Source organism: Podarcis pityusensis, assembly GCF_964106645.2.
Source record: "Podarcis pityusensis genome assembly, chromosome: 12".
In the NCBI taxonomy this organism is placed as follows: Eukaryota; Metazoa; Chordata; class Lepidosauria; order Squamata; family Lacertidae; genus Podarcis; species Podarcis pityusensis.
In genome coordinates this window covers 16,638,929-16,664,911 of record NC_138037.1, presented here as the reverse complement: position 1 = coordinate 16,664,911, position 25,983 = coordinate 16,638,929, and the positions used below count along the sequence as shown (strand labels likewise).

The 25,983-nt window shown below is 42.6% G+C and overlaps 2 long non-coding RNA genes across 2 annotated transcripts in view; both read left to right on the top strand.

The window, feature by feature from the left end:
* The window catches only part of LOC308459169, a 357,371-nt gene that overhangs the window by 56,127 nt on the left and 275,261 nt on the right, over window positions 1–25,983 (top strand). The gene's annotated exons all lie outside the window — the stretch shown is intronic.
* Window positions 11,958–15,939, top strand: LOC308459674. The gene is made up of 2 exons (XR_013978273.1): window positions 11,958–14,627; window positions 14,872–15,939. It is a non-coding gene; the product is annotated as an uncharacterized lncRNA (long non-coding RNA).

Genomic DNA, 25,983 nt, shown 5'->3' with positions numbered 1-25,983 from the left:
CATATCCAGGAGCATAATTTGAAGACACCAGATGCAGCAACCTTCCTGAAGCTAAGCAGGCCCTTGATCTGGTCTGTGCTTGGTTAGGAGGCTGTCTTGTAATGCTACATACGTTGCTTTGAGTTCCATGCTGAATGCAACTGTAATACTATGCACCCACCACCATTGCTTGAGACCTGAGAAATGTCTCTTAGGACTTTGTGGAGAGTAAAACAAAGCATAGCATGCTTTAAATGTGTTGGCTTGGAGCCAGACAAAGTCCATTGAGGTTAGCTCCCACTAGAACTGATGGGACAAGTTGCAAATCACTTAAGTCCCATTGATTTCAATGGGTCTTCTCTGAGTAAAATTTAGTTCAATGCCACCCTTTGTTAGCAATGCAACTAATTGTGAACAATAACACCCTTTTTTAGGTGAACCATGCTCAGTGTAAGTGTCACATTCCATCCTGGGCAACCTTCCAGAGGCCACATGCCAGCGTGTGGGTGAGAGGCAAAGGTAGGCAGAGCACCAAATGCAAATCTTACCTTTGTACAGTAGACCACTTTCGACACACCAATTTGTGTCTTCCAACCAGGAAAGCAAGATGCACTGTTAGAGTTCAAGCTAGACAAAAACATATGAGGAGGGTGCAAAGTAAGTCTGAATAGGGAGCAGGGTGTCACAAGAGAGAAGAGCAATTGAGGACGTAGTGTAGCCTGGGAAGAGTCCCATGAGCCAGTTAAAAAGGTATACAGGGCCAGATCTGGCCCCAGAGCTGAAGGTTTTGCAAACCCTTCCCTACTGGGTGTCCACCTTGGACCAGGAACCACTGTATCTCAGACTGAGAACAAGCCATGTGAATTACCATTTTTTCTAGAAAAAGAGGTGCCAGAACTCGCCATGAACACCTGCCTCCTTCGCCTAGAATGGCAATGGCGTCCATCTGACAGGTGCCAGAACTGAGTTTCGGCAAGTTCCAGCTGAAAAAAAGCCCTGGTGCTTAGCCTCAAATCCCTCTCAGGAACAGAAGGAAACGAGTATGCAATATCAGACTCTGTAACTGGCAGTCAGTCAAAGGCCTCTGAATTGATAAGACCTGGCATAGATATGAGGGACCCCAGGTTTCTGCTCCAACTTGGCAGCACAGCAGCTACTTCTGCTTGGCCCAGCACAAGCTACTGACCTCAGGAACCTTGAGCCGGAAGGTCTGGATCTAGGTCCAGTCACCCATTCCCACCCTGACAAAACGTACAAAACAAAAGCCCTTTACATTCCCTCACTAATTTATTCACAATGCTCCTTCCAGCTTGCATCAATTATTATTTTTCAAAAAAACCAAACAAACCCAAAACAACCAACCACCACTGAGCACCACTATAAGAGAAAATAGCAGTATTAAAGTAATGCCAAATTTGTAGCTGATTAATGATAATCCAGCTAAAATAAATGACTGTCTCAGGAAATGCCATTGCTCCATATTCATACTGCTTGAGAGTGACAGAGGGCTCAATCAAACGCTCAGACATAATCTGCATCCAGGCTGTGAGTAAATTGGCAAAATGTCATCCCAAAGGATATTGTTTAGGAATGTTCGGAAGGATTGAAAAATGGAGCATAGTGAAAGGTATAACTTATGGGGCTGCTAAGATTTTAATCTCCTGAAAATGTTGTTGGCTTCAATGATATTTTTAAATTGGCCTTTATATATATATAGGACTGAGTTCATTTGCCTGCTGCCGTGGCACGCTACCAACTCTCCTAATAACTGAGTTGTCTACAAGAAATAATTTGAATCCTAATTAAAAAACACAAGTGAAAGTACAAACAGATTTTCAGCTTAATCAAAATGTGGTGTTTTGTGTGTTTTTTGCTGACTGCGTTCAGCAAGCTCAAATGAATACCGTGTCTTTCATTGTAATTCATTATGCTCCTCTTCATAGAGTAAATGAACACTCAGCAAGTCTTCCCGAGGAATCTCCTGAGATGGCCACAACACAGTGGTGCAAATGCATTTCTTTGGTGTGACCGAAACAACTAATAACCAGTTAATGCAGTGATGATACATTGGGCTAGTAATTTTGGGTATAATATCCAGTTTTTATCTTGGGAAAAGTTGTGGAGAGAAGAAACAAAATTTACAGCATGCTGTGCGTTGAAATAAAATCACATGAAAATGATGTGCCGTTGGTATCTAACACCAAGTAAGATTGCAAAAAATGTATAAAAGTAAATCAAATATGTGCTTGAAATGTAAAGAGAAAGAAGGTACTTTTTCCATATTTGGTGGTCATGTTGTAAGGTAAAAAGCTTCTGAGAAATGATTTATAATGAACTAAAGAAAATGTTTTAAAATACATTTGTTAAAAAACCAGAAGACTTTCTTTTAGGTTTACTAGGGGAAGAAGTACCAACAGAAGATAAAATACTTTTTATGTATGCAATGGCAGTGGCAAGAATGCTACTAGCCCAAAAATGGAAAGACGCATTACCAACAAAGGAAGAATGGGAGACAGAATTGATGGACTATGAAGAAATTGCAAAACTGATGGGGAAGATCAGAAACCAAGAAGATCAAGTATTTGCTAGAGACTGGAGTAAATTCGTCGCTTACTTGAAAAACCACTGTAAGCAGTTAAAAATACTGGTAGCGTAATGACATTTGTAATGTGAAATTGACTATGATAAAATAGGGATACATAATAGTTGGTAAAATTATAATATGCAAATAATAATAATTTTAATTTAAGAGCCCATGGGAGGCAGAGGAGGAAGTCGGAAGGTTCAGGGAACCTTGTAATTGGATATATGTGAAAGATAATGTGAAAACTAATAAAAAATTATTTTAAAAAAACAACTAATAACCATGGAATGGGGCACTGTAACAACATCATTCAACAGTGGGTTTTGCAAGAAGGGTGAGCATCTGCTTTGGACAAATCTTGAACCCAAGTGGGATCACTTCAAAGAAATTTGGACATTGTCCAAAGTAGGAAAGGCAAGTTGGTCAGTTTCATTTTCTCGTTTTTCCACTCTTTAAGTTCACGTTTTTAAAACACCAAGTACTCATGAAAATTCAGCAGCATTTTAGTACAATTTTCTCTTTACATTCATTGCCTTCTATGCAAATTTACCCATTATGTGCTTTTTTCAAGGCAAGGTTTCCTTGTATATTGCATTTTCTCGGCTATTTTCACCAACATATGTATTTATATGTACATTTTACCCCAGAAGATGCATTTCTGTACACATTACTTGACCGGAGAAATGCATTGCAAAATTCAAATGTTGATGGTTGGCTGTGTTTTGGTTTGTGTATTGTTTCAGAAAGCTCAAACTAGGTGGGTTCACCAATAAATATCAACTGAATACAGTTCTTCACCATCCCTAGTCCAAAACGAAGCAGGGTTTCTTTGAAGTGCTGTAAGACTAAGCAACCTATCATCTGAATCATTCAGCTGGGTTCAGAAATGTTACCTTAATTTATTCTGTGTATTGGTCACTGAAATTTGTAAACTCGTCTAAATTGTTTTTAATTCCAGGAGATCACCTCTGTTTATTGTACAAATTACCCTCCTTTATTGGAGGTTTTTAAGTAGAGTTTGGATGGCCACCTATCATGGATGCTTTAGTTGAGATTCCTGCATTGCAGTGAGTTGGACTAGGTGATGTGCAGGTCCCTTCAAACTCTACAATTCTATGATTCTATGAATCCAACCTCTCTCCGCTGCTGGTGGGAAGTTACTTGGCTGCAATTTCTCACCAGGCCCTAAGAGATGATTGGTGCTTTTCAAGGTGACAGAAGCTGACATCTGTTTGGCATGGTGATTCCTAATCTTCTCTTTTGAACTGTGCACACAACCCTAAATTTTGGATGAAGAGATTCAGCCCCAGGGACAGTGGCACGTGCCACACTCTTTTTTCAAACACTGGGCTTAATCCAGCGTGAAATGAGTATGTACCAAATTCTACTTCTATGCGTGAATTATTGTCACTAGATCAGACCAATTACCGAAACATTACAGCACATTATGCCCTTATATCTTGGTATGTATTAAGAGTCGAGCATTCTTCAGCTTTTGCCAGTGCCAAGATGGTGTTCACCGTTACCCATCTAAGAAGAAGTGGGAATGTAGCTATGAAATCTTACAATCAATTGATTACTTAATAAATAATAAAGACCCAAAAGAAGCCTCTTGGGCTTGCCAATCAGAAGGTTGGCAGTTCAAATCCCTGTGATGGGGTGAGCTCCCATTTCTTGGTCCCAGCTCCCGCCAACCTAGCAGTTCAAAAGCACACTAAAAATGCAAGTAGATAAATAGGTACCACTCCAGCGGGAAGGTAAACAGCATTTCTGTGAGCTGCTATGGTTTCGCCAGAAGCGGCTCAGTCATGCTGGCCACATGACACGGAAAAACTGTCTTGAAGACAAATGCCGGCTCCCTTGGCCTATAAAGCGAGATGAGCGCCGCAACCCCAGAGTCGTCTGCGACTGGACTTAACTATCAGGGGTCCTTTCCCTTTAACACACAGTGTGGCCCTCTATACACTGGCTGCAAAATAACAACAACAACAACAATTAATTAATAATAAAAATAAATAAATCAGGAAAAAAGAGTTAGATAAAATCGCTAAAAGTTGTGGTGATTCAGAGGTCTGATCTGAAATCAAGATAGCTTTAAGCTTCTGGGTGTCTCTGGTATAATTTCTCTCTTCTTACATCATGGGTGTTGGCTTATATTATGGATGGATGCTCTATATTATTTTATTAATACTATTGCTACAAGTTTGTCATGGCATTTGGTCTAGAACAATAAACTGAAGAACTGAAGATGCTTCAGAAATAAGGGGGACAATAAATTAATATGAGGCAACTGCAAAGGAAGGTACCACCATGTGGTCCAGCTTTCCTCTCCCCTTTTCCCCAGGGTAGTCTATGACCGTATTCTTCAACCTTAGTTCTCAAGATGTTGTTGGACTACTGCTCCCATAATCTCCAGCCAGATTAGCCAATGGTCAGGGCTAATGTAATGTATAGACCTTTGGACATCTGTGGACCCAAGGATGAAGAACACTAATATGTGGAAATCACATCTTCCATATCTGCATCTGCTGCCTGCAGTTATCCAAACGCCAGAGCTCCTATAACTTGACCAAGTGGAGGTGTTAAATGTAGATATGGGCGTGCACACTAACTGAGTTCATTCCTCTTTGTGCATATTGAGAAGGAAGGAGAGAAACAGGGTTATTTTGACTTCAACACAGAACCCTCCATATACCAGAGTTGCATTCATATGGGGGAGGTTCATACTCAAGATGTCTGAGTGCCCATGATCAATCAGTCTTGTCATTATTCTTCTTGAAGACGAAGGGATATTGAAAACAATTCCAATCCAATTAAGAATGTATCCCTAAGGTTGTCTCTCTGAGACGTGACCACTGATTATTAGAGTCGTCAGATCAGTTCATTACTGGCTATAGCCAAATCATCTAGGCACCAACCTTTTAAATGAATGTGCATAGATATTTGGAACAAATGCATTATTTGAAATAAAAAGAAGAAAGAAATACCCTGCTGAACAAATCCGAGTAAGTCAATCCAATCAAATTAACTGAATGCTATTACGGTACTTTACCTAGAATTGAATTTTTGGAAATGCTTTCATATCTGATTTTTCCCTGGCCATTTTTTTCTACACATATCTATACCTAAACTGGCTTTCAGAATGTAAATCAGCCCGTGTAAATCATTTCAATACTGACAAAGGAACCGTGTTAAACTAAATATGAAACATGGGCACAATCCACTAGAACCTTTTCAGAAGTACCATTGAAATGGATGAGAGATGTGCAGGGGATCCAGTCATTTCACCAGAAGAGGCTCAGCCTGTGGTAAAGAGCTGTAATGGTACCTTCCCAGCAGGGGCGAAGGAAGGCATCATGACACCCAGGGCGGGCGTCACTATGTAGGGTGCATGTGCAGCATCGCTACATACGACACATGTACGGTACATAGCGACACAGCACATGCACTGTACATAGCGCTTTGCCGGTGGCACAGCTCTAGCACCGTATGGATGGTGCTGGGATCCCTGCATCACTGCTACAGCCATGAGAAGAGGATCCCGGCACTGTCCATACGGCACTGGAGTGCTGCCGTCGGCAAACCGCTAAATACAGTGGTACCTCGGGTTAAGTACTTAATTCGTTCCGGAGGTCTTTTCTTAACCTAAAACTGTTCTTAACCTGAAGCACCACTTTAGCTAATGGGGCCTCCTGCTGCCACCGCCCCACCAGAACACGATTTCTGTTCTCATCCTGAAGCAAAGTTCTTAACCCGAGGTAGTTTTTCTGGGTTAGCGGAGTCTGTAACCCGAAACATCTGTAACCTGAAGCGTATGTAACCCGAGGTACCACTGTACAGCGCATGTGCGGTGGCCAACGTACAGTGCATACGTGCGATGCTGCACAAGGCGCTGTAAATAGCGGTTTGCCGCTGGTGCCGGGATCCTCTGCTTGCGGCTTCAGCCGTGAATGGAGGATCCTCTACATGCGGCTGCGGCAGCATGATGGCTGCTTGCGCCACCACAAGCCCCCATGGGGTGACTTCTTGTCATGCCCACAAACATGGCACCCAGGGTGCACCGCCCCCTGCCCCCCCATTGTGATGCCACTGCTTCCCAGCAGTGGTATCACTACCACTTACCAGAAAGAAAAGGGGGAAGGACAAGATGGCAGGAAAGTTGGATCCATGTGGACACATTGGCAGGATCACTGGGTTGGCTTCACCTGCACTGCACAGACTTATTTTAAAAAATCATTTTAAATTCTTTAATTGGTTTTCCTTAGTTTTATACCTTAGAAATTCAGATTGCTTTGAAAACATGTAAATCAGTTTAAGTGCCTTTGGGTATTCATTCATTCATTCAGTCATTCATTCATTCATAAAATAGAGAAGGCCAAATCATATATGAATTGCCTTAGTAACCCACTGTCTGGTTCTGAGCTGATGAGCCCATAGATCTGGTAAAGTCCTATAAGGAAGCAAGACCTTCTCTTGTAGCTTCTGTGGCATTGATTGGGACCATTCTTATATGTCAGGAATGAGCCAGCTCCAAGTGAATATTTGCAGCCAACTGCAGAAAGCAGCCAGGAACAGAGAGTCTTAGATGTTAGTCAGGCAGGGGAGAGCCAGCAGCTGCAGACTTCAGCTCTTCCTGACCTTGACAGGCAGGCTGATAAGGCAGTAGCTGAGAGCAGGCTAGAACACAACCAAAGCTTGCAGGAAGCACAAAAAGGCACAAACAGTCTCAGGGACGGCCTCTCAGAAAAGAAAGAGTTTGGAGCAGATCCACTAAGTCTGAAGAGTCAGAGAATGAGAGGACTGTTAGATAGGAAGCAAAACAAGAGACATAAGGGTCGTAAATTCAATATCTTCTGTCGACACCGGAAGGAGTCTTCAGAAGGGTCCTCTTGAGTAATGATGCCAGAGGTTTTGTTAAAGCTGTCTGGAGTGTATCTGTTTGTTTTTGCAACAAATCCTCCTTTTTAATTACCTATACTTACTGTGTTATCAAGCTAGGAACCGGGACTCCTGACATTATAGGTTCTAGTTGGGTTGCTGAGTTGGAATTGGTTGGTTGGTTTAAAATGCTGGTTCTCGAATTAGTGATCCAGGGCCCACAACTGGACTGCATCCTGCTCAAAAATGGATTGCACCATGCTTCAGCCCTGGGAGGTGGTGACAAGATGGGGCTTCTGGGGGAATGGGGTGATCTGGTGCCATTGCCTGTCATGGAGTGGGCAGAGGAGGGGGAGGAATGGTGGATACCGCCTCCCCAGCCTGAACCTTCCAGAGAAGAGGAAGACAGTATAGATTCACAACAGTGGTTTGCAGAAGGTCACAGCTCAGTGGCTGCAGAGGGGAGAAGCTGGGAAATATTGGGAGAGGAGCAGGAAGAAAAAGAAGCACCAGAGGAGAGACAGCTGACAGACTCAGCATCTTTAGAAAGCATTCCAGACCCCACCAGAACTCGGCGGGCATTGAAAGTAGGAGAACAGAAAGCTCAGAGGCAGAAAGCACAGATCACCCAATGTAGGGATGATGTATACAGTGGTACCTCGGGTTAAGAACTTAATTCATTCCGGAGGTCCATTCTTAACCTGAAATTGTTCTTAACCTGAGATACCACTTTAGCTAATGGGGCCTCCTGCTGCCACCACGCCACCCCCATGCGATTTCTATTCTCATCCTGTAGCAAAATTCTTAACCTGAGGTACTATTTTTGGGTTAGCAGAGTCTGTAACCTGAAGCGTCTGTAACCTGAAGCGTCTGTAACCTGAGGTACCACTGTAATAGGAGAGATGGAGGGGATGGGGCTTTATTTGGAGCAACACCATTACTTGGAGAGGTAGCATTTCTAAGCCTCTGTGAATATTGAATAAAAGATTTGGTAAGAGCTTATTGTCTATCTATTACTGGCAGCCTGCCGTGGGGGGCGGGTGGTTCAGACTCCCTGAAGCCTGGCATTGCCAAGGGCAATGCTCCCCCCATCTGTCACTAAAAGAAGTGATGGCCACTAGTGTGAATGGCTTTAAAAGAAGGCAAGACAAATTCATGGAGGATCAAGCTATCAGTTTTTTCTTGCGAACTTCCCATAGGCACCTGCCTGGTTGCCCACCGTGAGAAAAGGATGCTGAACCAGATGGGTCTGATGCAGAAGGCTCTTCCTATGTTTTTCTACCTTGGAATCCAGCCCAGACACCAGATGTGGCAAGTTCAACCTCAGGACAATGGATACATGCAGCTAACCTACTGTGCGATAGATGTCTCAGCCATGCTTGCTTCCAGCGTAATGTCAAGAGGTGCATCAGGCCAGGCCAGTGCAACCTGTTGCATGTAACTCACAGCTATCTCTTTATCTATCCTATGAAAAATGAGTCTCTTTGAAAAGTTCCTTCCCCTGTCTAACATTTCTAATGAATGCATGCTACCGTGGCCCCGCTTCTCCACTAGTGAAACTGTGTCTCGTATGTACTGAAGAATAACAATCTGTTAGAACTGTTGCTCCCTGGAAATGAGGAAAGAAGAGAAGGGGGTTTATTTTTATTTAGACTAGAAAGACAGCAGCTGCAGCCTCTTTGCGTGGCACGTGTGACTCTGTTATGACTTGTCTGCCTTTAAATGAAATCTCTTTTGTTGCTTTATCTCAAAAGTGCATCTTCTGGGGTTGTGAAGCAGAATCTGTTGCAATAGCATCTGGCAAGAAAGAAAGAAAGAAAGAAAGAAAGAAAGAAAGAAAGAAAGAAAGAAAGCATTCCCTTCCCAGTGCATCTTCTACCTTTCTGTCACAACATGGTCTTCCTGGGGATAGGGATGAATGAATTTGTGAATTTCAGTATCTTCACTTTCCCACCACAATCTCAGCTTCAGTTTATCACATTTCCTCATTGGTTTATAATTTATTTAATTATTGAAGTCTGTGCAAAATGTCCTCAGCATTTTAGTGTGCAGTTTTCCTAATTTTCTGCAAGCAACTTTCTTTTTAATGATAATTTTTTCCCCTACTAAAATGTGTGTGTTTTTGCACACTTTCCCCTGATATAGGGATTTTTTCTAAACCTTTTTAAAATTGGGGACATTCGGCACAGAAACATGTGTGTATACCTTTAAGAAGTTTCTGGGATTAATTGGCTGCAGCTGGCCGTTGCTATAAAGGAAAAAAGATGAGTTTTTAGCCTGCCTGCAGGAATAACACCCACCAGAGTTTGTGTTTATTGTTTAGTAATAAAGTCTTCGTTTTAGTTTGGGTTTTTACACCTATGTCTCCTGGAGTCACTCTGTCCTCTGCCGCCAGCTGGAAATCCCCCTCCAATAAACTGCACTGCAAAGCTCTGTACCTTTTGAAAGTTACCTGTGTTTCAGTTCCTGGATTGTTGGGTAAGATGTGAATTATCTACATTCACATTAAAATTCAAACGGAACTGAATTTATCCTTGATCCCTATCTGTGGATGCGCCAAGTGAAGTACACCTATTGTGAACTGAGCAGAAAAAGATCCTGTTCGATTCCTCTTCATATGCCACACCAATCACCATACATTACAACGACTGGATTAAGATCTTTAGAGGCCCTAAACACTTAGAAAATTAGAGTGCCCTCCATAAGTAATAATAATTTTTTTTAAAAAGTAAGGTAAAGGTAAAGGGACCCCTGACCATTAGGTCCAGTCGTGGCCCACTCTGGGGTTGCTGCGCTCATCTTGCTTTATTGACCACGGGAGCCGGTGTACAGCTTCCGGGTCATGTGGCCAGCATGAGTAAGCCGCTGTGGGTGAACCAGAGCAGCACACAGAAACACTGTTTACCTTGCCACCAGAGTAGTACCTGCACTTGCACTTTGATGTGCTTTTGAACTGCTAGGATGGCAGGAGAAGGGATTGAGTAACAGGAGCTCACCCCATCATGGGGATTCAAACCACCGACCTTCTGATTGGCAAGCCCTAGGCTCTGTGGTTTAACCCACAGCACCACCCACGTCCCTTCGTTTTTTAAAAAGTACTAAACCATAAAATAAAATAAAACTGCTTACATGTATGCTGAAACGTTCATGCATGTATGTCATCTGCAACACATGATAGGATCTGATTTCCTCACATTATTTGGATCTATAGGATACCCCTTGGCTTAGAAGAGGATAAGTATTAACAAGAGATCAGAAAAAGGGGGGAAGAGTGTGTAGAGGAGTGTAAGAAAGTCTAAGAACATATTGATTTTTCCATGATTACTTTGATGTTCTCCCCCATTTTTTGAAATATGAAATTATTTCAACAATTTCTTTCCATTTTGGGGGGTGGGAGGTGGGGAAGGTCACTTTGGTTTGCTGGTCAACAGCAGGAGACGTTGTTTTGCAAAACTGCCTACACAACAAAGCTTTGCCGACAGCATGCAAGCTTGTTTTCTGTAGGTATGGCTACAATGCCACTGCTGTGTGAAGTTGTTCTGCACCAGCGATGTGTTGTGTCCCAACGGAATCCCCACTGCAATGTAGCTCTGAGACGGACTTGTTTCCCTTTACTGAATCTGTCCTAAGAGAAACTAATGAATGAACCATGTGCCTAGGCTGGGAGAGAAGGGTCTTTTAGTTCAGAGAGGACAGGCTCATGTTGTAACATCAAGGGGCTCCTGTTTCAGCTATAGGATATTGGCCAATAACCAGACTGAGCCATCTCAGGTCTTCACAAATGAAGCCTTATCTTAAAGACAACTGTCTGGGGCTTCAGCAACTTGTTAACAGTCTTTCTTTGAGAAATGGAAGTGTGCAGCCCCAAAGGAGCAGCAAAAAAAGGCACAGTCCTTCGCTATATTTTGTCTGCAGAGTATAATTAAACCTTTTACAGCCAGTAACGGGGGTTTAGCTTTTTAGCTCAAGCTGTAAAGACTTATGTATTTGCATCTACAGGTGAGTTCAGACTGTGTGTTTTTCACCATGGGGAGTGGAACAATGCATGTTTTGCATGCAAATAGTCTCAGTTTCATGCAGTAGTCATGCAGGCCACATGACCCAGAAGCTGTACGCCAGCTCCCTCGGCCAATAAAGCTAGATGAGCGCCGCAACCCCAGAGTCGGTCACAACTAGACCTAATGGTCAGGGGTCTCTTTACCTTTACCTAGTCTCAGTTTCAAGCCAGCATCAGAATATCAGGTCTGTGGTTTGGGTGAGCTCTGTCCATCAGAGAAGACAGTACAGTGGTTAACAGTGGTTACAGTGGTTAACTCGGGTTAAGTACTTAATTTGTTCCAGAGGTCCGTACTTAACCTGAAACTGTTCTTAACCTGAAGCACCACTTTAGCTAATGCAGCCTCCTGCTGCTGCCGCACCGCCGGAGCACGATTTCTGTTCTCATCCTGAAGCAAAGTTCTTAACCTGAAGCACTATTTCAGGGTTAGCAGAGTCTGTAACCTGAAGCTTATGTAACCTGAAGCGTATGTAATCCGAGGTACCACTGTACTGAAGACAACATTTCACATGCAGCCAGGCCAGAGTTACTTCTCATGATCTGTACACTGTGCTCCTCTTTATGTTTCCCAAAATTGCATTTAACTGCTACATCAAACTCTTGGCTTTGAATGGCTAGGCATTGACACACATGACTTTGTTGTCACCTTGCCCCACCACACCCCTGTCCAGGGAAGTTACAGTGGTGAAAGGGTTAGAAAGGAGATTCTGCAGGTCTTTGCCCAATTTCAGGCAGGTTCAAGTTCAGCTTGTGATCAACCAGGACTCCTTTTCATATTCATTGGGGGTTTTTTTGTTCCTTAATGAAGGACTTTACATTTATCCCTTATGATTTTGTTCTTGCAGGTTTTTGGCTCAGTATTCCAGCCTGCTGAGATTGTTTTGAATCTTGATTCTGTTGCTTATGGTATTAGCTACCTTTCCCAGCTTTGCATCATCTACACATTTGAATTAGCATCCCTTGAACATTTGATAAAAAAATGGCAAGCAGCCATGGATGAGAACTCACTGGGTGCATTTGTGTAACCAGCTGTGGACCCATCTAACAATAGTATTATCCAGTCTACATATTGCCATGTTGTCAACAAGGATATAATGGGAAACACTGTCAAAAGCTTTACTGAAATCAAGATATACTATGTCCATCACATTCCCGTGATCTACCAAAGAAAAGGAGTTAACTTTTGTCTGCTATGATTTATTCTTGATAAACCCATCTTGGATCCAAGTAGTCAGTGTAAAACACATTACTCATTAAGGATACGTGACCTTTGCCATAATTGTTCCAGAAAGGTTGTGTTGGCTCTATTCCTGTGTTTCCTCCATTACTAGTCTTTGTTTTTTATTTCCTTTCCCTCTCCCCCACTTCATTATACCACCCTTGCATCTCCCTCTCCCTCTCTCTTTCTCTTGATATTTTCCTTTACAGAAGCTAATGCAAACTAGTCCATGATGATCCTAGCATTCACAGTGTTTAATATCTGGATAGAGGCATTCAAAAGTAAATTAACCACAACATTTCTGCTTTGCAAATCTTCTGTGGACAAGGGGATAGCACAGAATACCAGTTTCATGAGTGCCTTGCAGAGCAATTTTAAACATGCGTACTCAAAAAGTATGTCCTATTGAATGCAATGAGGCTAATTCCCAGTTAAGTGAGATTAGAGCAGCAGCCTCAGTTTCCCCAAAAAGAGTCCTGACAATTCTAGTTTGATGTACATCCTATTGAGATAAGAACCTTAGCCTTCCTTTTATAACTACAGTTCCCAATATTCTCTAGGGAGAAGGGTTGGCTATTGGTTCTGTTTAAGCTTGTAGCGCAGATAAGTGTGGTTTTCAATGTGCTTCATAAATTTGTTTATTTTTCTGGTTCTTAAAAAAATAAAACATCTGAAAATATCATTTTCTTTTGGCTATTTGTTCTCTAAATAAAACAGGCTGAGAAGAAAGTGGTCCACAATATTTCCATCGTCGCCAGAGGAAATTGAACTTAAGAACCTGAGTGATGTCATCGGTGGCTTTCTATCAGGGATGGTAATGGCAGTGGTAAATGATCTGTCACAGAACAAAAATCCCAAACCTTTTAGGGCTGTGTGGGTTAAAGGCACCCCCAGCATCTTTAAACTCTACCTGGGAAAATGCAATTTTCTCCTTCAGTAACCATTCATACCTCAAAGCATAAAGCAAATAAACCGAATCCCTTGAAACTTTTTCTTTCTCTGGGAGAAAGGAAAAATATATGTGTGTCAGACTATTGACACAACCTGCCCCACAGGTGTCAACAAAAGGTCAGGGGGTCAAGCACCCCAGGAGACTGCTGAGGAGACGTGCAGTCGGAGAGAAAATGCTACCCATTCTGGTAAAAAGGTCAGAGCCGTGTGCAGCCTGAAAGCAAATGACACGGCTGCAGGGGACTGTCAAGGAGGTAGGTAAGGGCGAAATTAGAATAGAAGCTATAGAGGTTACAGCACAATTGTTATGGCAACTAAACAAGGCCTTTTCTGCTGCAAACAACACCACAAGAGTCCTTTACTTGTGACAGGCAGCCTGGAAGATATAAATCTGGTGAGCTTCTGCACAAGCCACGAGGCTTCGGGCAACGTGGGGAGGGAAAAGCTTTATAAAATACACAGAATAGAAAACAAGGTTAGAGGTGATGTTATGCCTGAAGGGGATGGTTGGTGGTGGTGAGGAGCACGGGGAGAGATTAGCGGCAGGGACGAGGTGATTGTTTATTCCCTTTTGCCAAGACGATGCAAATATTATTCATTTGTGTAGCCATTGCAAAAAAGAAACCCAAACCAGAACGTAATGCAGATTAAATAATTATTAAAACAATGATAAGCTTTTTGTTTATTTATTTGCAAATATGTTTGTTTGTTTGTTTGTCATCCCCTTTTTTCCTCCAATGAGGTGGCATATGTGGTTTTCACCCCACTCCCCATTTTATTCTCATAAAAAAAAAAGCAAAACATTGTGAGGTAAATTCGGGAAAGAGACAGTGGCTGGCCCAGCGTCATCCAGTGAGCATCATGGCTAAGAGGGATTTGAATCTGATCTCCCAGGTCTCAGTCCAACATTCTGATCATTATATCACACTGGCTCAATGGGTCAATATAGACCTACAGTGGTACCTCGGGTTAAGTACTGAATTCGTTCTGGAGGTCTGTTCTTAACCTGAAACTGTTCTTAACATGAAGCACCACTTTAGCTAATGGGGCCTCCTGCTGCTACCGCACCACCGCCACATGATTTCTGTTCTCATCCTGAAGCAAAGTTCTTAACCCGGGGTACTATTTTTGGGTTAGCGGAGTCTGTAACCTGAAGCGTATGTAACCTGAAGTGTATGTAACCCGAAGTACCACTCTATATAGATGTCCTTGGATAACAGTTCCCATTAGCCCCAGCCAGCATGGCCGATGGTCAGGTATTGTAGATATTGTAGTCCAGCAATATCTGGAAGGGAACCTCAGATACATTGAAAGAGAGATTGATCGATCCCTTAACAACCTGGGACCAGCTTCCCTGTGAGATGGCCTTATTCATATATGCCCACTTAACCACTTCGATCTTTGGAATTGGGACAAAAATCATTTTTTGTTTAGATAAACCTACCCAGACATATGAAAACCCCCCATTTGTGGCATGCTTTCCCCAGGGAAGTTCACCTGGCGCCTTCATTTTATGTTTTTAGGTGCCAGGCAAAGATGTTCCTCTTCAACTAGGCCTCTGGCTAATTGACACCTGATGCCCTTTTAAATGTGCTGTGGAATGGGGGGGGGTGTACTGGTTTGTTTTTGTACATTTTTATTATGTATTTTCTATTTTTTATGTTGTAATTTTATGTTGTGGGCTACCCTGAGATCTACGGGTATAGGGCAGCAGAGAAAATTAATAAATAAACAAATAAGCTGTAATGTCAACTTCAACCTTATTATCTATCCGACTTCTCCTTTTATGTCCCGTTCTCTGAAGGAGCTCCCACACACACACACACGGTGATGTAGCTCTGAGCTTGATGTGTTTCCCTGTAGCGAATTGGGCTAAAGGCAAAATAAAAAACCCCTCACAAAGCATCCATTTGTCTAGGAGAAGAGACATGAAGGGCAGGATTATGCTGTAATGCCAAGAGGCCCCTGTTTCAGCTGAGTCCCATGTTACGGATTCTGGCCTCCCGTTAATGTAACTATTTTTCATGCGCCACTTTCCCCAACTGTCATGAAGGTGGGAGGCTTAATTGGGAAACGACTGCTCTGTTACCTGTGTTTCTGCTCTTACCGCTGTAATCTGTGAACATATATAAAGCTAAATTCATCCCGCAGGAAACTCTATGGATTTCCGTGATGAATTTGGCTCATTTTGTTCTATTAAATTGTCATTACATAAAATTATATACCAGCACAGCGCACCTTGGGAAAATAAAATGCTTAATCATCTCGGAACTCAATTCTCATTATTGTTTCCCGGGCAGCTCCCGCATTATATTACCGTTGCATTTTAATTTTTGCCACAAGCAGTAAAAAAATAACCAAATCTGGAGGGACTGTGATCATCCAAGTGTTGCTGAAATCCGAGGGGTTCAGCATTTTGCAAGAAGAACAAAGTGCTTCTGTAGATTATATGTTGTCAGTTTCTTCTTCTTCTTCTGTTGAACGGAGTATTCAGCGCTCAAGGAGCTGCGTGAAACAACTTCTGCTGCATGGAACAGAGTGGCAGTCTGTAGCTCAGTGGAAGAGCATTTGCTTTTCCTACAGAACATTCCTGGTTCAACCCCCAGCATTGTCCCTAGGTAAGGTTGAAGAAGGCCCTTCTTTAAACGCTGGAGAACTGGTGGCACTTAGTGTGATCAACACAGACCAATGGTCCAACTTGGTATGAAGCAGACTCTTACGTACCTGAGGACTGAGACCAGGAAGAAGAAGAAGAAGAGTTTGGATTTGATATCCCGCTTTTTCACTACCCGAAGGAGTCTCAAAGCAGCTAACATTCTCCTTTCCCTTCCTCCCCCACAACAAACACTCTGTGAGGTGAGTGGGGCTGAGAGACTTCAGAGACGTGTGACTAGCCCAAGGTCACCCAGCAGCTGCATGTGGAGGAGCGGAGACGCGAACCCAGTTCCCCAGATTACGAGTCTACCGCTCTTAACCACTACACCACACTGGCTCTCTGAACAAGCCCAGGTTGTTCACTATAACAGCTTTGGCATCAGAGAAAATGGGTACTGCTGCAGTCCTAAGGATATTTATTTGGATCTTTCCACAGGGATTGCACACACTCAGTCAGCAGATCTGATCCTCGCAGTTCACAGTGCTGTAAGCCTTCAGCCAGCTCTTTCCTGCCACCTGAGTTCATGCCTGAAAGGCAATATGGGGGAACAAAATGGGCAATATTGCATGAGTAAGGTGGGTTGGAATTGATTTAATACATTATAAATAAAAACAACAACAACTATGTCCTGTTCAGAGTAGATACATTGAAACCAATGGGATTAAATCGGCCATGGTCATTGAGTTCAGCAGGTCTGCTCTGAGTAGGGATCATGACCCTCTCTCTTGGCAATAAAGAGGCAGCATCATATACCTGGGTTCCTTTGCCCTGAAATAACTCTGGTCACCTGGAAGCAGCTTCATGATGAGGATAAGACTCCTTGGATTCAGGCAAATAAGTGATAAAACAATCTTCGTATTTCATTGCTGCCAATTCCTGATGTCACCTATCTGTGCTCCTGTTATCTAAAGGAGTCTGTTCCTGAAATTTACGATGCACCCTCAAAAGAAGTGATTTTTCATCCCCAGGGCTGTTTTCCTGTTCCTTATTAGTATCTGTCTCCTAGTTTTGGAGCAGAAACACACACACACACACACACACACACACACACTTAAAGGGGTGCCTGGTAAATCTGCTATTGCTTGAGATGTCAGGTCTACAATTAAGGGGCATTACCAGAGGCACCCAACATGGTTCCCTCGGATGTTGTTGGGACTACTTGGCTTGCTTAAATAATTGTACCTGAAATTAAAGCATATTCTTCCCTTGTTTACTCCCATCTTCCAACCTTTCCTTCATTGCCCTCCCCGCACCATGTTGAATTTTAGATTGTAAGCTCCTCAGGACAACATTTTGATCTTATAAAGCATCATGCACACAAGAACCACAACTGTTGTTGTTATGTTCAGACAACACCAAGATGACAGCACACACATCACACACATGGTAACATTTGTGGTATGAAAAGCATACCCTCCAACATTTCTCTGATGAAAATAGGGGCATCCTATTCAACAACAACAACAGCAACAACATTTTACCCCACAGATCTGACTGGATTGCCCCAGCCACTTTGGCAGCTTCCAACATATATAACAACATAATTAAGCTATACAGGGCTGCCTTCAGATGTCTTCTAAAGGTTGTATAGTCACTTTTCTGCTTGGCTCAGGGGTTGCATAACTCCATACCCTCCAACATTTCTCCATTGAAAACAGGGACATCCTAAGGAAAAGAAGGACATTCTGGGATCAAATGAGAAACCGGGACGGCTTCTGTAAATCCAGAACTGTCCCTGGAAAATAGGGACACTTGGAGGGTCTGCAAAAATTACAGAATTTCAGGAGAAAGCTATGGGGCATGGTCTGCTTGGAAACTTCTGCAGGTGGAAACAATATTAAAAAGAGGCTCATGTGTAACAGCCATGATATCATCGTGAGGACAAATTACCATGAATATGCAATTAAAAAAAAAGAACATATGGAACGGCAATTTGACTGATCCCCAAAACACTGTTGTTGATCCAACAACATTGTCTCTCAAACAAGCAGCACAACTCTTAACTCACAGCACAACTGCATTTATTAGAATGACTCAAAGGCCGCTCAAGTAGTCGAATAACAAAGCACACTATTTACTTTGACCCACAGCTCCGAAGGAAACACGAGTTCATCATACTATTTTAATAATCGAGGCTCCCCAATCGCAAGGATGCCCTGGATCAGCTCTAGTGCACTTGCAATATACATTAAATGCATTATATATAACAGTAATGAAATAATGATGTGCTAGGTAACCCTTGAGAAATGCTCAAATCCCTTATGAATGCCGAGGAAAACCAAGAGCCGGAGAAAAGAATGAAGGCAGATGCTGGGGGGCAGGCGGGAAGTGGGGGGAGGGAGAGAACGCAGGAAAAGAAAAGTGTGCTTTAGCTCAATCTCTGCAGAAGAGTCAGGCTGGAATGCTGAGATTGTGCAATATCCTACAGAACAGATATTTGCTGTATGGAGAGAAATATGTGAACAAACATCCTGTAATATGCCTACTGCAAGCCACAGCAGCCCACAGTAATTTTTACCCAATGCCTTATCTGCTAGCAAGGAAGTTTTATCCAGGGGAAGGCCAGGCGCACTGCATTGTTCCGGTTTATTAGGTTTCTGTATGGTGTTGGATGTGTTTTTGAATCCCTTGCAACTCTGTTTCATATCAATAGATCCTGCAGTGAGGCTGGTCCTGGGTAGACTGTGTCTCATATCTTTAAGCTGATTGCTATTTGCAGATCATCCTGAACAGAAAACCACAAACAATCGTATCATCTAGTGACGTTCTATGCAGCAAGAGTGCTCCTAAATGTGCTTGCTTTGCTTAAATGTTTGTGGCAGATCTTGTCTCTCCTAAAAGCTATCCACGGGGGCCTTTTCTTCGCGACGCTATTGAGGCTAAAACCAGCAACCCCTGTACATTTCATTATGGCGGCTCCTCTTTGGCACTCGCCGAGTTTTGAAGTGAAACAACTGGTCTATAGTTCCCATGAGGCCACGTGCCTGGGAGCGAAATGTGGAGGCTCGCTCCATCTGGGATTTTTCTCATGTCTGGGATAACATCTGTTAACATCTGGGATTCAAATGTGGAAGTGCAATTGAATCCTGAGGAATTTCATAGTGGGACAGGGATTCTCCACAGACATGTTCAGATGCAGAAGAGAGAATAGTAACTAGAAACAAAATTCTTCAGACGGGTTTTGCATACTCCAATATAGCACATTTAGAACATTTGCTTCCTATAAAAAAAAACATTGATTACGTTTCTCCAAAATTGTTAATATTAAAAGAATAAACAGTTAATGTGCACTAACAGGAAATGTATTACATGTCAGTTCAATACATTACAGGTAAATTATCATCAAAATCAATAGCAGTAAAATTGATAAGCAGTGGTATTTTTTTAAAAAAATCATCACTACTCATTATAATAGTGGAAGCAAAATTATTTTAACACAGCCTTAACCCCAAATAAGGTTGTTGCCAGGAAGACATCTCTGGGGGGATTTTCAATAACCAACACAAAAACATAAATTGACACTATGGTTGCCCACTCATTAAGAACCAATCTACAGGTATGTGGATTTTAAAATAGATATACATTTGTGAATGCCAGTTGGGGTGAATTAAAATTTGTTTGCTGAAATTATTGCAAGAATTGAACTGTACACCCCTCTTTTCTCATGCACACACACAGAGACACACATTTGAACCAGCAGGTTCTTTAAAAAGTTGTCTCTGAAAAGGGTAACTGTGAAAACTGCACATTTTTTTCCCTGCACTAACTGATGAGAGAAGAAAATGCTGCGTCTTATCTTTTTTTTAATAAGATATTTATTGAAATTTTCAAAGTGTTACCAGATAAAACAAAAACAGTAGAAAAAACAAAATAAAAATAATTAACAAAGTAGAAAAAGAAAAAAAACAAACCCCTTCCAACCGTAAGAGTACAAATTCAAAAATAAGAAAAAGTGACAAAAAGAAAAAAGAATACAAAAATACATCACACACAATTAAAAAACATTTAAAAACAAATTCATTATTCTCATATCCTCAACTGTCATTACCTTCTTTCTTTGACCTCCTCCTCCTCCCTTTCTTTGTATCCTAGTTATTAATTATCCCAGCCAATCCTTTCCATATTTCATAATATTCTGTCATTACATTACCCTAAACTGTTTTAATCTTATCTTTCTATGATAAAATAAACCTTAAAGCTTAAAACTTAAATCTTATCCTTACCAACTTCTCATAACCATAATATTCTTTCACAATTCTTTAAACATCTTTACTAAAGCCAAGTAGTTTCATTCCAACATTTTTCTAACATTCATCAATTTTATAAAACATTTCTAATGGTAGAAAAAAGAAATGCAAACAAATCCAATCTTCATCCAACGTCCCTTCCTCCTGGTTCCGGGTTTTGTCAGTCCTTATTATCCCGTCGATCTAGCCCATTAACCTGGCAGCCTTATATCCGAGGCCCTCAAGTCTCTTCCATGTCCCTTCCGCAGCTCTTCTTCATATTTGTAACTGTATTTTCCCTTGTCGCCTGCTCGTGGTAACTCCAGCTTGGCAATATTTTTAACCCTTCTAGACAGATCAGCCCCTTTTCCAGATTCAACACTGAGTTCCATATTGTATTTAAAAGCATGTTTCAAAGACCCTCCGAAATTAAGAGCCCCCACAATCCCAAACATCTCACGGCCGATTGTCAGATTTGAAAAGTCCAAACATCCCAGCATAGGGGGGTCAATCCAGCCCCCCATTTCCAAGCCAAACCAAACTTTTTCTTTCCAAATCTGGCTTTTTCCAAGTTCATTTGTCAAATCCGAAAACTCATATTCCTGTTGGGCCTGTTCTGTCAGGACACACTCCTGATTTAATTCCTGGGTGGGCTCCACATATTTTCCCACTGTCTGTTCAAAATTTCCCACTGCCTGTTCAAAATTTCTAGTCGAAGTCGCCATCCAATTCACCTTTTCATGTAATTGTTCCAGTAGGGCATTTGTTTTATAGAAAGCACACAACAAAGCTTCTGAATACATTGTCCTGCAAGGTCGAATGCCTGTTCCCACGATTGTTATCTGTAACAGCTGCCGGCTCTCTGGAGTTGGTAACAGTTACACAGTCTCCCTCTAGGGGGAAAACTTCTATTTGTTCTTGCAACAAAGTTTCCCTTTTTGAGATACTTTGTCAATATTTGTTGCTTAAAGATGCGAAGGGAAGCAGTGGAATCGCTATGTTTCTCTTCTTTTAGCTATCTGTCAAAATGCTTGTCTCTGGTCAATGAACTTCAAACGTCAGTCCTGACACCCCGCTCCAGGATCAGGACGGAGGAAAGTTAATTTACTTTAAATTCACTTTAAACAGTCCAGAAAAGATCCCCCTCCTTCTCCTGCTGCCGAAGGGGGTTCCACAATTTTAAATGATGAAATCCAATCCTTTAAAGGCGATTTTCTAAACTCTAGTTTACGTTGTCTTTGCTTTATTCTGTCTACAGAAGAACGGAAGGCTGACTTCCTGTTTAGACCTTCCCGTTCCGTACTAAATTAAAATAGGTTTTTAAAATCCAATTCCTTTCTGCTCGCAAGTCCTTATCTAATGTCCAGTTGTTCAAAGTCTAAGTACTCACAGGTGCTTATTTTAGAGTCCAAATTGTCCCAGGAAAAAGGCAGCGCTCTCCGGCAACGGCTGTGCGGCTTCGCTCCACGGAAATAGCAGTTGACTCACAGCACCGCGCCACTTCCCCCTCTTCACTTCGGAGCCCGTTAGTGGGTTCCTTAGCGAGTTGGGGGGGCGCTAAGGGTGCCCGCCGAGTCCCATGGTCACAGGCTTCATCCGCCTGTGATTTTTAAAAGGGTCCCCGCTTCGCCGTAGCGGAGAAGACCCGTTTCCCGCAGAGCTAGTCCTTCCTGTTCAGAGGGAGTCCGCCATTGTCGGTGGCGCCACCCCGGAAGTCGAAAATGCTGCGTCTTATCAGGGATATTCAGAATTCTAAGATTGTTTTATGTTTTTATTCAGTTACAGTTTATATAATCATATTCAGATGCCCCAAAATTCATTTTTTACTCCATCTCATTTTATTTTATGTTAATATTTCCTTTTAATAGCAGTTTAAAGGAGGAAGAATTCTTCCTTTAATCCTGTGATCTGCCAGGGAAGTTTGGCATCTTACATTTATGCTGTAGTTTATCTTGGCCTGAGTTCACTCCTATCATTGCTGCCTTGTGTTAATCTGTCACTGTCAAACTTACGTTTTGTGATGGTTGCATGACGAGTTACAAATAAACAAATCCAATCACAATGCCAGCCGGAATGGGGGCAGAGAGCTGAGAGGTGAAAAATGAGGTGGCATTGCAACGTTGCACAAGTCCTGCAAGATTTTACAGAGCTCAAAAAGGGGTTTGCCCCTTTCTGTGATATCTTCAGCATGGCATCACCTTCAACATGACATCTAGCTTTGCTGATTTGCTACCAGGACAGGTTCAAGATTCTTGTGTTAATCCACAAATCGGGCCCAAAGTATACTAAGGACCTCACAATTTTTCTGTCAGGATTCCAGTTCCTGGCTTGATTAACATAGTGAGCGTAGTTAATTAAAAAGGATGCTTCATTGCCAAAACAAACAGATAGCTTTGGACGGCTTTAACGCAGCCTCTGCCATCATCAATCAAGATGACCCTTCTGAAGACTGCTTCCGGTTTGACCAGAAGCAACTGAACTTTCAATTCATACGTCTTTTGTTTTGCTTCCTATCTTGCAGCCCTCCCATTCGTTGAGACCTCGGACTGAGTGGTTCAGCTCCCATCTCTTCCACATTCTGTGAGAGGCTGTCTCTTAAATCTTTCCCACCTGTTTGTGCTTCTGGCGAGCTTTGCCTGCGTTCTAGCTTGCTCTCTACCATTCCCTTATCAACTGGCATGTCAAGAGGGGGGTCGGTTGGCACTAGCCGATGCTCATCCTGCATGGCAGTTAACCCTCTCTGTTCCTGGATGCTTTCTTCAGTTGGCAGCAACCCTTCCCTGGGAGCTGGCTGCAAACCTTCCCTGGGAGCTGGCTCATTCATGACGCTCTACTCCAATCACCGCGGGTTCATTCTGCATTCACCAGGGACTGATTGTTCAATGCGGCAGAGCCTGTGCTATGGAACTTAATTCCAATAGGAATCTGCTGGAAACCATCCCTGATTTCTTTTTGATATGTATTAAAAACTGCAATATTCAGACAAGAGATTCCGGCTCAAGATCAGGAAGAACTTCCTGCTGATAAGAGCAGTTTGACAGTGGAATGGACTCCCTTGAGAGCTGGTGGACTCTCCTTCCTTGGAAGCTTTTAAGCAGAGGTTGGGTGGCCATTTGTCATGGATGCTTTAGCTGGGATTCCTACATTGCAAGGGGTTGGGCTAGATGACCCTCAAAATCCCTTCCAACTCTACAATTCTATTATTTTGAACTTGATTTTTTAAAAACCAACCTATTTATGCTTTTGATGTTAGTACTGATGCATTTTCTGTCAAGAGCTTGGGTGTAACCTTCGACCCCTTCCTTTCCATGGAGGCGTAGGTTGCAGTCACAGCAAAGGTGGCATTTTTCCATCTCCGTGATCTGGCCACAGTGATCCATGTGATGGTCCCCTCCAGGCTTAATTATTGTAACTTGCTCTACGCAGGGCTGCCCCTTGAAGCTGACCCAGAAACTCCAGCGGGTGCAGAATGCCGCGGCGAGGCTTCTTACAGGGTCCTTGCCATGGGATCACATCCATCCAGTGCTTTACCAACTGCACTGGCTCCTGGTGGAGTACAGGGTCAGGTTTAAGGTGCTGGTTTTGACCTTTAAAACCCTACGCGGCCTAGGACCTACGGGACCGCCTCTCCTGGTATGCCCCATAGAGGACCTTAAGGTCAACAAATGACAACACTTTGGAGGTCCCAAGTCGCAAGGTGGTTAGATTGGTCTCAACTAGGGCCAGGGCCTTTTCAGTACTGGCCCCGACTTGGTGGAACGCTCTGTCACAAGACACTAGGGCCCTACGGGACTTGACATCTTTCTGCAGGGCCTGCAAGACAGAGCTGTTGTGCCTGGCCTTTGGTTTCAACTCAGTCTGACCCTTATGTTTTCCCTCCCCTTACGGTTTTGATCCATGGGCTACTTTTAAAATGAGGCTGCATTTTAAATTGCATTTTAACCTGTATTTAAATCCCCCCCCCATTATGTTTTTATTGTAACTTTACTGGTGTTAGCCACCCTGAGCCCGGCTCTGGCTGGGGAGGGCGGAGTATAAATACATTATTATTATTATTATTATTATTATTATTATTATTATTATATAAGGGAACTATGGGGCCTAGGACCTGGAGAGCGGGGTATAAATAAAATTTATTTATTTATTTATTTATTATTAGATAGATATAGATATGACAAACCTAGACAGCATCTTAAAAAGTAGAGACATCACCTTGCCAACAAAGGTCCATGAGGAGATTTCACCCCTCCCATATCCAAGAATCTCCTGAGGAGTCTGCTGATTCTCCAGAGAGGAGGAGGCATGTTCTGCTCTCTACTTATTCTGCTCCAGCACCAGAGTCAGTCAGTCAGTCAGTGTCGGGGAGAGAGAGAGAGAGAGACTGAGTGTTAGAGATCGTGTGTAGAGATAAGGTTGCTGCTAAGAGCAGCTGCAGACACTCAGTGCAGTGCAGCATTTATTTATGCTTAGACCTATTTAGCTCTGTATATAGTTGTCTAATAGTTGTAGATAGAATAAAGAAGATATTCTACAGAGCTGCTCTCCGAGTTGTTTATATACTCTGCTAGACTCTGCTGTACTCTGCTGTGCGACGACTGTCTTCTTGTGGAAGTGAATCCGGTGCTCACAACTCTAAGGTGTGAGTCCACAGCACTTTGACCTGTTCCTGTGCAGAAGGTGGTCTCTGGAAGTGCTACCCAGCTCGCCTAGCCAAGTCGGGGCTGAAGTGGATGAGTCCAGTTGGTGGCACTGGCTCAAGGGCGATGCTGACAGTTCATATAGTAAAAGCTATGGTTTTCCCAGTAGTAATATATGGAAGTGAGAGCTGGAGCATAAAGAAGGCTGATCACCAAAGAATTGATGCTTTTGAATTATGGTGCTGGAGGAGACTCTTGAGAGTCCCATGGACTGCAAGAAGATCAAACCTATCCATTCTTAAGGAAATCATCCCTGAGTGCTCACTGGAAGGACAGTTCCTGAAGCTGAGGCTCCAATACTTTGGCCACCTCATGAGAAGAGAAGACTCCCTGGAAAAGACTCTGATGTTGGGAAAGATTGAGGGCACAAGGAGAAGGGGACGACAGAGGATGAGATGGTTGGATAGTGTTCTTGAGGTTACCAGCATGAGTTTGACTAAACTGCGGGAGGCAGTGGAAGACAGGAGTGCCTGGCATGCTCTGGTCCATGGGGTCACGAAGAGTCGGACACGACTAAACGACTAAACAACAACAAGATATAGATATAGATATAGATATAGATATAGATATAGATATAGATATAGATATAGATATAGATATAGATATAGATACAGATATAGATAGATATAGATACCTCACCATCTTGTTATAGTCTCTATTGAAGCCCGGTTTATAAATATTTACATAAATAAAATAAATTGCCCAAAAAGGTTTCGGGTTTGCACAGATTCTTATG